Source organism: Cryptomeria japonica, chromosome 4 (assembly GCF_030272615.1).
Source record: "Cryptomeria japonica chromosome 4, Sugi_1.0, whole genome shotgun sequence".
NCBI classification, from domain to species: domain Eukaryota; kingdom Viridiplantae; phylum Streptophyta; class Pinopsida; order Cupressales; family Cupressaceae; genus Cryptomeria; species Cryptomeria japonica.
Window position 1 is genome coordinate 486843924 of NC_081408.1, and position 12719 is coordinate 486856642.

Below are 12719 nucleotides of genomic sequence, written 5' to 3' on the forward strand. Positions count from 1 at the left end.
GTAAGGAGGATCTATAGATAGTAAACTTTGTACATATGCATGGTTATGAATACATTTTGACAAAGGGGATGACTTGGATATGCTAAATACACATAAACATGCATACTACGATATTGATACTGTTATAGTATAGATAAATAAGGGAAGGACACTGATAATGTTTTCATTTATAGATATATATATATATATATTGAAGTAGCGTATGTCACAATTAGGGTATCTCTTACATTAATGCATATACTATAATGATAGTTTTCTTATATTAGCATTCATATGTGATTAACCAGGTATGAATTATGGTCACTCTTGGATATATTTATCTTTAGTATGCAGATGCAGTAAGTATCTCTGTATCACTATGTTCCAGACTGTACCATGGAACTAGCATATTTGGTTTAGTTTTCATTGAATCATTTACATTAAGAGACTTCTTTGATTATAATTTTAAGTAGCAAATAAGGTGCTAACATGGATAATAAGACATATCAAAATATCGGTTATGTGATATGCATGTATACTTCTCACAAATGTTATTGTAACCTGGGTAATCTTTCATCTTGTAGTCAACAGTATACGAACTCTTTGTTGCCTCAACATAAAAGATGCCTTGGTTGCATTAGCAGTAGTGAAAAGTATACTAAAAGTTTGTTGATATAAAAGTAGTCCTTTTTTTTTTTGGCACTAACAAATCACAAAGTGGTATGCAGCAGGGTTGTGTTGAGAATTTGTTTTGCAGGTGACAGGGCTAGCTAGAAGTTTGTGAACTTAGATAAAGGAGACAAATTTCTATAGAAATTGGAGGCAGAATGTAGAAAATCCCTATGATGGGCCTGTCTAGCCTAGGATGAAGGGCTTAAGAAGGAAATTATGTAATGTTGAAATGTTGTAGAGATTTAGTACCATTACTTGATTGGACTTAATGTCCCAAGCAAGGCCGAAGGTTTTATCTTCTCCGCTCTTTCCTACCGGCGCCTGCACTGAGCGAAGAATGTAATTTTATTTATTATTTAATAAAATCTAGCTTCGGCCTTTTACCGGGCAAAAAAAAAAAGTATGTTCCATGTAAATTATTGAAGAATTGTAATTCCGGGGAGATGGTTTCTCCATGGTCAAAATGGAAAGGACTGTAAAATCCGCCACGACACAAGACAAATAAAAATGATCTAAAAAATAGAGCTGAATATAATTTGACTTAGAAATTAATGATAAAATAAAATTAATAATAGAATAATTGAAATTCTAATTGGTTTCTTATAGTTAAGAATTTAAAAATTTAAATTTCATATTAAAATAATATATTGTAGATGTCTTGTCAAAGAAGGATATCTTCCATTGGAAACTAAAAAAGAAGTGAAATGTGCACTGTCGCAATTTTGGCGTAACAAATGAACACTAAAATTTTAAATATATGATAAAAATATAAACAGTGTTTGGAGTGATAAATGAACACTCACATGACATGTTAAAAAAAATAATTTAGGGATTTTTTTGGTTGTTGTTGGAAATCTACCAAATATTATTAGCTGCAATCGCCTCTTAACATATTTTAATCAGTGTCCAATATTTGAAACCCTGCTACTCAGTGTCCAACATGTCAGACCTTGCTACCCACTGAATTAATATCAAATAATACAAAATATGTTGCATGTTGAAGCCAATAAGGATGTGAAGTTTGAAAAAAAGAAGGGTCCGCCTTTCAAACAATAGTCCTCTACAAGTGGAAATGAAGCTTTTGTTTATTGTATAAATAAAGAGATAGGTGAAGGAGCACAACTATGTAAAGAGATAGGTGGAGCACTGGAACCATGTAAAGAGACATGTGGAGCAACGAAACCATGTCAGAAGATAGGCACATCGATCAAACTATTAATGACTCAAACCATCATTCTCTACTCTCAAGATGCGAGCATGCATGCTTTTCATCCATTCTTTAACTTCAATCACTTATTACAGTGCTTTTCTAATTTCGAATCCTATACGTTTTGCTTCTAGCATTCATTTGAAACACATGTGTCATTGTAGTCTTCCATAATTTATCTTCCTCTGTTTTTTTTAGAGCATCACTTGGGCAGGACTTTGTTGCAAGAAAACAATAGCACATGAGGGGTCCAACAAAATTAGTATAACTGCTTCTTTGCATCTATATTACAGTTGCTATGCTCGTGTCCATTAACTTGGGTTTTGTGGTCTCTGCAGTAGGTACAAACTCATTTCCTTATATAGTTTTACACCTGTATCTAAATTACTATATTCCTTATTATCAAGTTGTTGTCCGTCAATGAGTGTCTGAAGATTTAGATTAATTTTTTTTCTAACAATTTATGGTGTACTATAACTCTATTCTTGCGTCTATAAACTCAAATTGTTTGGTAAATTTTGTAATTTCCATCTACCACTGTCAAACTTTCTTTGACGAGTTCCATCTTTATTACTAAATTCAGTTAATGTCCGAACATAATTTATTTATAGCTTTCCTCTGCTTTAATGTGCGATCACAACTCGCTTATACCATCGGGTTTAAGGTTTTTAGACAAAACCCTGACACACACAAATTAGGGAAATCAAACAAAATCCATGATTATTCACAAACGAATAATCCCATGGAGATTCACAAAATAGGTGCACAAAATAATAGCAACTATGCCAATTATCATGGCCAACAGTTTTTGTACCATTCGAATTTGAGCTGGGAAAACAAAACTTTAAAACCCTAAACTAAATTCTAGAATGACTTAGGCTCAACTACTATTTGAAAGGAAATAAAATGATACCCTATGGTTGTTGAAGTCTTTAATAAACTGATGTAGTATAATACAATACGATTACGACTAACTGGAAGAGCTAAAAATGTAAATATAAATGAAATCGAGAGGTTTAGACATTTATGATAGCTTAGCTCTGAAATTATTTTGATTAGTTGCTCACATAATGTTTATTTGCTCTGGTTCACCTATCTGTGACTTGAAATTTTAGAAAAAATTCTTGGTAGAAATTTCTTTCCTTGAAGTGAAATGCTCTTAAAATATGTACATTAGTGGTAGAACTAAGAAATCCACATAAAGATAGAGCATTCAATGAAATATATTTACAATTTAGCATTCTCCAGGGCTTATTGAATTGGATGGGGGAAACTATTAATTTTCCAGTTTACCCAAAAACAAAGGAGATAGCCAAATCAAAGATAACCATATGCAACGTAATTGTATAAACTCTGCAATCTAGAAAATTGAAATATTTGAAATATTTAGGTGTCATTCTCAAAACCCAAAAACCAACTAATCAATATAAAGAAACCCTACTGTTAATTCTGCACAGATGGAGGCCCTAGCGCCATAAAGCCCTAAACAAATGGGTTAAAAGTTTTTCAAATATATTTTTTTCACCATACTCACCTGTAAACAACAATCCCTTCCCTTCTTCTACAATGTCGTCTTGTCTTCAAAATGCTAATTGCCGTAGTTATGAATCTTAGCTGCCCATAATTATCCCTTGTGGATTTCAATCGACATGCAATACCTGTTTTCTCTGTAGGGAGAACGTGCTAGAATGCACGACAAACAACATAAATATTTTTTAAAACCTAAAAATTAATGACAACTTGTCCAACATTCAATAAATCATTTATTTCCTACGTCCTCGCATGAATGGCGACGTCAACTCTCCATAAAGCCAAAGTTATTTCTATATTTTTTTTATTATTAAAAATTCAATAAAACTGCTAGCAAAATTCTCACAACCAATTATATTTTATGAAAAAAATTAAAGAAAATCTAAAAAATAATAGCATTTAAAAAATCATACTTCAAACTTTAGAACTTAATTATGTTTTCTCCATTTTGCAAAAAGAAATAACATGTCAAGAGTGACACAAAAACATTAGTTCCTTGCTTAAGGCACTGACTAATTCCCTTCTTCTACAATGTTGTCTTGTCTTCAAAATGTTGATTGCCGCAGTTATGAATCTTAGCTGCCCAAAATTATCCCCTGTGGCTTTCAATCGACATGCAATACATGTTTTCTCTATAGGGAGAACATGCTAGAATGCAAGACAACCAACATAAATGTTTTTTAAAACCTAAAAATTAATGACAACTTGTCCAGCATTCAATAAATCATTTATTTCCTATGTCCTCGCACGAACGGTGAGGTCAACTCTCCATAAAGCCAAAGTTATTTCTATATTTTTTTTATTATTAAAAATTCAATAAAACTACCAACAAAATTCTCACAACCAATTATATTTTATGAAAAAATTTAAAGAAAATCTAAAACATAATAGCATTTAAAAAATCATACTTAACTTAATTATGTTTTCTTCATTTTGCAAAAAGAAATAACATGTCAAAAGTGACATGAAAACTTTAGTTCCCTACTACTTAAGACATGGACTAATAATTCATCTATTTTATTTTATTTATTTAGATTTATTTAATCTAGATATTTACGAGGGATATTTGATTTCTTTAAACTCGAAATGGTTATCACATTACATATAGCCTCGTCGTATCTGCCTCATCCTACGGTGGCTTACCTACAGTGCAATTGTTGGGGATCACCTAAGAAAAAGTTTTCGAAACTAAAAATTATATGGTTTTAGGTGTGCCGAATTCATATACAAAATATGCAACCTAGGGTATAATTCAGGGACGACCACGATGAGGATGATACCTTTTCCCACTGTTTTTGAATGTTAAAATACCACCCAAGTGACACGAACATCCCGCTCATACCAGAGTCTCAGCTTCAGGCTAGAGGACGAGCCTTTTGCTTTGCTACTGGTAAGTTACTACTCTGCTCTCCTTTAAAAAAAGGTTATTATGTGGATCAAGGAAATGTTCAGAGGTTTTTTTTTTGGGTGTAAAGGAATCATCTGATTTGTTGTATCATGGTCTGAATTTATACACTTGTAACTTTTCGTGTATTTCTGTTGGTGTTATGGAGTTTTTTTAAATGCGGGTCTTGGTAGTTCTTCCTTAATGGTATTCTGTTGGCTAACTCAAATTGTTCTCCTTTCATTTGGAGGGATGCTATGAGTTACTTATGCTCAACAGGAAACTCTCATGGTTCTAGTTTTTCCAATAAACTGTTTTCTTATGGATAGCAGTTTATAGTGGATGGAATTTGAATGATTTCATTTTTGCCATAGTTTTCTCTTCTTCCCATTTTTTGCTTACGGAAAACAGGTATTTAGTGGTAGGAACTTTTACTTACCTTATTTTGTTTTTGTCACATTTCTTTCCCCCCTCACTTCATCTGTCGTTGGTGTATGTTTGTCTTCAGTGCTGCCCAAACCATTTAGAAAAGTTGATAAGTTTTTTGATGTATTTACTTCTACCGTCACTCCATGTCATTGGTGTGCCTTGGTCCATCTCGCTGCTCAAGTCATTCAGAAAAGCGGAGAGTCTAAGGTCAGCTTTTCTGAGTCATAGTTCAGTCCGGTCCATTTCTTGGATGCTCCTGAACCACCTTTTGGAAACTGGAGAAATTTTTCATTTTACCATATATATCATGTTCAAGTTTTGGAATCCTTGGGTTTTGACTGCATGGCCAATTGCGAGCAGTGAATTTCTGGGCAGAAGAATCCATGGAACTTGGTCTAATGTTACCTTGCGTTTCAGGTACGGGGTAGAGCGGGGACGGCGGGACGTGTTTTGGGGATGGTGACAAGAGGGAGCCATTCTTTTTTGGGACGGCAGGGGACTGCTATTAAAAAATATAGAAAGACACCAAAGATAGATGCAATTAAAGGATATTCCAAATATGGAGGTGGGTGAGAGCAAGAAAATAAAAGGCACCACAGCTAAATGCAGTCATATGATATGACAAATATATTGGTAGGTGAGAACAAGAAAATAAATCTCTGGAGTCTGAATAAGTGTGAATATTCTTATAACTAAAACTTGCATGCAAGAAAGGGTGCTGTCTATAGAAACTTTGAGTATGCCACCCATTTCTTTACTTACGGTGTGATGTAATGGCAATTCAAAAAACCTCAAAATCTTAATTGTACTATTGCCAATACAAATCCATTTCACTAAAGCTAATAGGAAATGAAGAAATAAAAGTTAATATCATCCATAAATGGACAAATGCAGTCAATAAATCCATTTCACTAAAGCTAATAGGAAATGAAGAAATAAAAGTTAATATCATCCATACATGGACAAATGCAGTCAATGAGATTGGAAATTTCAAATTGTAATGCATCAATACATTGCCCAGAGGCTGCAAAAACTAAAGCTATAAAAGTATCAATATAGCATGATCTGGTAAATGAGCATAACAGTAAAGTACCACCAATCAGCAGGTATATTAATATAAGGAAACATGAGTAAAAGAGGGAGAGGTCAGAATCTAAGATTCCACACTCTGCAAAAATCACTGAGCTTAAAGGAGGTAAACAGAAGGAAGCTGTTATCAATATAGGCATACAGTTCAAGCTAAACATTCTGATTCAGACATACACACTCAACATTATATTAAGGGATCAATCAACAGATTTTATCAGGCCCAAATTAATAAAGAATATGACGATAATTTTTCATTTTTACTGCCCTTAACACAGGGAAGGATTATCACACTTTTATATAAAAAATTCACTTACGATGCATTACTACCATTCTTGATTATCAAAACTTTAAAATAGAATCACTAACTCTGTTTTGACTTCAATGTGGGAACAACTTTTGTACAATTGCAATATCAAGCAAATTTAGAAAGTTGTTCCTGTTATTTGTGAGGTAGGAAAAGTTAAACAAAAATGATATTCATCCTCAATTTGAATGGCACCACAGAATCTGTAATGCTGTATTTCCAATCCATTTTCATTTCAGCCCAATGTTACGAACTATGATTTCTTTTTGCCAAGGATCATTAAGATTTTGTGCTTTCCTGCTCAGACTATTTATGAATATGACAATGATATGTAAGGTTGGATATGGCAAAAGGAAAAGTAAAAATGGATAAGGACATTTAATTTTATAATTTTTTTTTTAGTTTTTTAATAAAAAAATTAACTTTATGTTGCCATGCCGTTGGGAATGGCTAGCCATCCCTGGACATTTCTGGGAGTTTCCTCAAATGTCCTCGAAATGTTCCCCTTTTTTTGGCAAAACTGGGGAATGCAGGGGATGTTTCTGAGGCGTCCCTGCGTCCCCCGGATGCTCCCACTCCAGGACGGCTGTGTTTTAACTGGATATGCGTCCTGGATTACATAGAACCTGGTGTCTTGCATGCTCATGTTCTTTTGAGGGGAAATTATCTTTTTTACATTCTATCACTGGGTAATTTTTGTTTAAGGTGCACGGTGGGACCACTACAATCGCTATTCAATTAGAAAATTACAAAGAAAAATTGACCTTATTGATTCAGTTGATAGAGATCATGTTTTTGACTCCGTGAATTTTATCTTTTTGCTTGGTAAAGCTCGAGTGGGGTTATGGGCTCCCCTAAGGAAGGATGCGTAAGCTTGATAAATCTGTCCTACCATCATCACACCACAACTTCAAAACATTTTGGCTGAGTTGTGGGCTGCCTTATTGCAGTATGCTTGTGAAATACAGCATATCATAAGTATTGGATTTTTTTGGAAACTTACCTTCAAGCATCTCTAGGCATTGCTTTGCCAGGATTAGTAATGGTCTTCATGGATTTCTTTTCTGGGATCATCTTATGTTTACTGCAGCTATAGATGTTGATATGGCTGCTTAATTTCACTGGAGCTATCGTGAGCTTAGTCACCCCCATGGGATTAGTAATGGTCTTCATGGATTTCTTTTATGGGATCATCTTATGCCTACTGCAGCTATAGATGTTAATATGGCTGGTTACTTTCACTGAAGCTATCATGAGTTTGGTTTGATTGCTACCATGTGGTGATATTGATATGCTACAAAACAGAAATGTTATTATCTTTAGATCCATCCTTTTGCTCACCACAGCACTTACTAGAATACTCCTGGCAAGTTATAGGCAAAAATACGATTGAGGCTTATTTTATGGTCTCAAAATTCCAATGATGTGCTTTACACAGGAGTTTTGTTTTCTTTATTTGCAGAATTTTACTTATGGGTGAGTAACATTTCTGGGTGAACATACTTTGAAACTTTAGGTCAAATCCATTTTTTATTAATTTGGGTACCATCACTACACTGGAAGAACAAAGCTAATGATGGCTTTGGAGGCAATAATTGTTTGCTGTGCTATTGTAGTTTAATCAAAGATCCAGTTAAACATGGGCCATTCTTTCTGGTGTTTATGTTGGCCTGATTTCATTGCTTTTCGCAGAGGTTTAATTCATCCCTTATTTATGTTGAAGCCAATTAGAGCTATTATTGTTCAAATAAAAAACTATTTTAATGCACTTGACCAGGATCATTAGTGTTTATATCCATGATGCTTACATAAATTTCTCTGGTAAATAAGGGATTGTCCCGAAAGGTAAGAATCATATCCCTACAATTATGTGATGCTGACAGCATGGGGCATTTTGGAATTGATTGATATGATTTTTCAATATATGAAATATGTTTTGGTGTTTTCTATTCAAGATGCTTTCCAGAACCTATGTGTCCTAATGTTTAAGTATGTGGGTTCAAAACTTTAATGTGTCCATTTCTGAGATTCCAATGGATAACCTGTTAGGATGTGTTTTTACATTTCTTTTTTTGAACAAGAAGTCATTTATGAAGTTGTTTTCATTATTTCTTCAAGGGTTTGTTTACCTAATAAGTCAAGGAGGTAGTTCTTGTCTACTGTTTTGAAGGTCCATGTATCTCCTATGGTCATAAAAATAATTCATTCTCCCTATTAACACATATATGCATATGATACTATGCAGAGAAATGGGATGTTTCCTCTTGAGTGGGTATATTGAGGGCCACAGTGAAGTTATTCTGTTTGGTTAGGTGTTTTAATGTGTTCTGGCCAAGTTATATTTGATATGTCTAAATATAATATCAGGTTCAAGTTTAGCAAACAGATTTTGACTGTCGATGCTCAAGACTCATGGTCTCTTCTTGAATTTAGTATTCTCTGTATGCATTTCATGTTTAAGCTTATTTCAAATTTTGTAGTTCCAGTTGTAACTGATATAGTTTGTGTGATGGCTACTAGGGGTGAGTTGAGCTTTTTCATTTCACAGATGCCTGAAGTATGGGGGGAGTTTGGTTTGTCCATTACATAAATCGTCAAGTATTTTTTAGTCATGATACTACCAATCTGCACTTTTACAATTGCCTTGACTTCTGCTTGCTGGGTCATGCTGTTAGGAAATTATATGAAGGTTGTCTAGTGTGGTGGCCGATGCTGAATAACTATGGCTTGCCTGTCAACAAATGTTCTGTGATGAAAAGTATTGATACCAATAGAATTATCTATGATTCTATACAATGGTCCAGTTATTTTGGTTACGTTTGGTAAAATTGGCTAGATATTGTGGAAATATTTCTCTATGTACCTTATTGTCTTGTAATTTAAGAAGATCAACTATACCAGCACTCCTAGATGTTTTTTCTATGAGATATTAACTAGATGGGGAGCTGAGATCAAGGGAACTGCAGATGAGTACACTATCATCTGTAGATGTTTGTCCAATCAAACCCATGATAGCTGCTCAATCTACATAAAATGAGGTAGTGTTGTGACCATTTCACACATCGCCCCATTGCAAATGGGGACCCCTGCTTTTTGCTTTCTAGGGTTTGTTTTCTAGGTCTTTTAGGGTTTTGTTAGTTAGCCTTTGCATTTTGAGTGTCGCCAAGGGGATCACCTGGATAGCAGGTCCTGCTGGAGTGATGTCCTGATCTTGAAATTTGGCTAAGTCTGGAATGTCTCGATCCTGAAATTTGGCTAAGTCTGGAATGTCCTGATCCTGAAATTTGACTAAGTCTGGAAAACTAAAAAACCTCCAAAAACTAGATTTTGCAATATAGCTCCTGGAGGTCTGAAACCACTCTCAAACATCCTGAAAGTATATATGGAATATAACTTAAAGTATAAGAAAGGAAATGTCACTTATACTTAAATGTTATATTCCATATTTATTATCCTGACGGAGAGTTCAAGAGGTCAAATTTCGCTCCTGACCCTTCCTGAGGGTCCAAAGCGAATTTCACTCCTGACCCTCTCAGGAGGTCCAAAGCGAATCTCGCTCCTGACCCTTGCTGAGGGTCCAGAGCGAAATTCATTATAAACTTCGTTTGCCACCTTGATTGAACTTGAAACCTTTTTCCTGGCCTTGAAAATGACCTGACTTTGCCATGCGAAGTGATTTGAGACTTAAATTTGAAGCAATTTGGCCTAAAAGGAGAAAATCGCTCCTGACCCTTGCTGAGGGTCCAGGGCGAAAATATTGTTTAAGTCATAGTTGTCACTGACTTTTCTAATGTGTTTTGTGCAGGGTCTCCCGGAAGGATGATTGAACGTCACAAAAGGCGATTGAAGTTTTGAAGGTAGGAAAAGTGATGATTTTTGGCCTAAGAGGGAAAAGTCGCTCCTGACCCTCAGAGAGGGCCCAGGGCGAGATTTTGATTTCCTTCATTTTGCAATGGAAAGAAACCAAGTTTTGATCATGAATGGAAAATAAATGACTTTCTCCAGCCACTTGAAGAAGTTTTGACTTGAAATGATGAAGGACCTTGTTGAAAACAAGAAAATCGCTCCTGACCCTCAGAGAAGGCCCAGGGCGAAAAACCTCAAAATCACACCTTTTCTCCAAAATTTGATAAAGCTAAGTTTGCAAGTCAGTGAGAAGGCCTAGTTGAAATGTCTTGAAGAGGTTTTGGACGTCGAAAAATGCTAATCTTGAGCAAAAAATAGAAAATCGCTCCTGACCCTTGCTGAGGGTCCAGAGTGAAATTGACATTTCCACCTATTTTTCCTCACACAAAATGCCAAATTTGAAGTGCAACACGTTAACTGGATATCAATTTACCCTCCAGGAGATTTTCAAGTCAAGATGCGAAGTATTCAAGGCTAACATTGGAAAATCGCTCTTGACCCTTGGAGAGGGTCCAGGGCGAAATCATTAGCAAACCTATCATTCAACCTTGATCAAACGTTGATATTCTCCAGTTTGCACGAAATTTCACCAAGTTGGCCAAGTTCGAAACATTTGGAAGGTTGAATTAAATGCGCATTAATTAAAACATTTTGCATTTAATAAATTAATTTTAAGCCTTGAAATAATTAAAAAATCCACCTTGGAGGCACTAAAATTAATTTTAAAATTAAAAAAAATACAAATGAGCACTCAAAAGGCATTATTTGGCCTTTATAGGCAAGTTGGCCACCTTTTCAAGGAAATTTTATTTATTTTACCCCTTATTTGCTAGGTCGGCCTCATGGTAAATCAAGGTGAGCGCTCTATAAGAGAGGAGTATTGTGGACAAATGCAAATCATTCATTCATTGTTTCAAATGCGAATTTGAGGAGCAAATTGGAGAGGCGAATTTCTTGCTAGATTGGAGGATAATTTCCAGATTTTGGAAGGTATTTGAAGGCGAAGTTCTACTAAGTGTTGGAGGCTAAGGAGGGTGGAGCTCTTTTGAAGACTAATGGAGGCGTAATTCATCCAAGAGAGGGCTTTGATCTAAACTTTGCCTAGCGAAATCCATTTTTTCTTGCATCATTTTCAAAAGTCTTAGAGTTTAGCACTCAAGAGGAGGTATGGCGAAATCATCTTAACACCCTTGTTCAAGGTTTGATTTTTAGACTTTTTTTTAGAAAAGTCTAAGTATTGCATGGTTAATTAGGGAATGATAACTCTAGATTTATCATGAAGTTTCCTAATTAAAATCTTAAATCTTCCTTTTAAGTCTAGATTTCTACACTTCAAGATATAATGCTTGAGAACTAATTTTGAAATGTTGTGTAGGTATCAAGATGGCGACTCCTAAGGCTGAAGATCTACAGGTCGGCAGGCTCTCATCAAAGAAGATCCGGTCCAGGACAAAGATGATCTCCTCTAGCTTAGTATCATCAAAGAAGATCAAGCAAGGATAAGGGCGACCTCCTCCAGTCTAGCATCGACAAGGACGACCTTCTTCGGTCAAGCATCATCAGGAATAACTTCTTCCAATCCAGCATTCCAAGGCGAGGTACATCAATCATCCTGCACATCAAAGACAAAATAAGTCAGAGCAAGGGTTCATTGAAGGAGCAGATAGTTTCAGAAGAGTTAATTAAAGCTAGCTTCTCAGCAACATCAAATTGGCATCAACCAAGTGTCAGACGAGGTGGCATCCCAATCATCACTCCTCCAGTCGGGTTGGTCCACCTCAACGTGTCCAGATTCAATGTACCTAACTCATGGACGGTGGCACAAACTTCTATGTACCTACCCTAGCTATTTATTGGTCGAATTTTTCAGAGAAGACATGTGTCCTAAAGATGTAATTTTAAATGTTATGTAATGGTTGTAACAAACCCTAATTAGGGTTTTCATTATTGAATCCTGGCCATTGATCTCAAATTGATCTTAGCCATCGAATTGTATTATGGGCACTATATAAGTCCCGGCTCTTCATTTGTAAAGGTGAATAGAAAGGAGTTAGTAGATAGAGAGTAGTTAGAAGGTGAATAGTCGGTTGATAGAATAGCAATTAGAGTAGAATAGGAGGACAAGGCAAGAAATTGTTGCGATTGATTGTAAACAAACTCCATTTTCATTGAAGTAATGGTGAAGTGTGTCGTTTCTTGCAATATGCATGGTTTCTTGT

General features: G+C 35.3%; 1 protein-coding gene across 7 annotated transcripts in view; it reads left to right on the plus strand.

Annotated features, from left to right (window-relative positions):
* The first annotated feature begins 4504 nt into the window (after nt 1-4504).
* The window catches only part of LOC131060400 (uncharacterized), a 28905-nt gene continuing 20690 nt past the window's right edge, over nt 4505-12719 (plus strand). For 4 of the 7 annotated variants that reach the window (XM_057993627.2, XM_057993628.2, XM_057993629.2 and 1 more), the window contains exon 1: nt 4505-4778. The gene's annotated coding sequence lies outside the window, so the exon portion shown is untranslated. Of the gene's footprint in view, nt 4779-5618; nt 5839-12719 lie in introns of all 7 variants that reach the window. The other 3 variants (XM_057993625.2, XM_057993623.2, XM_057993626.2) reach the window with 3 other exon arrangements.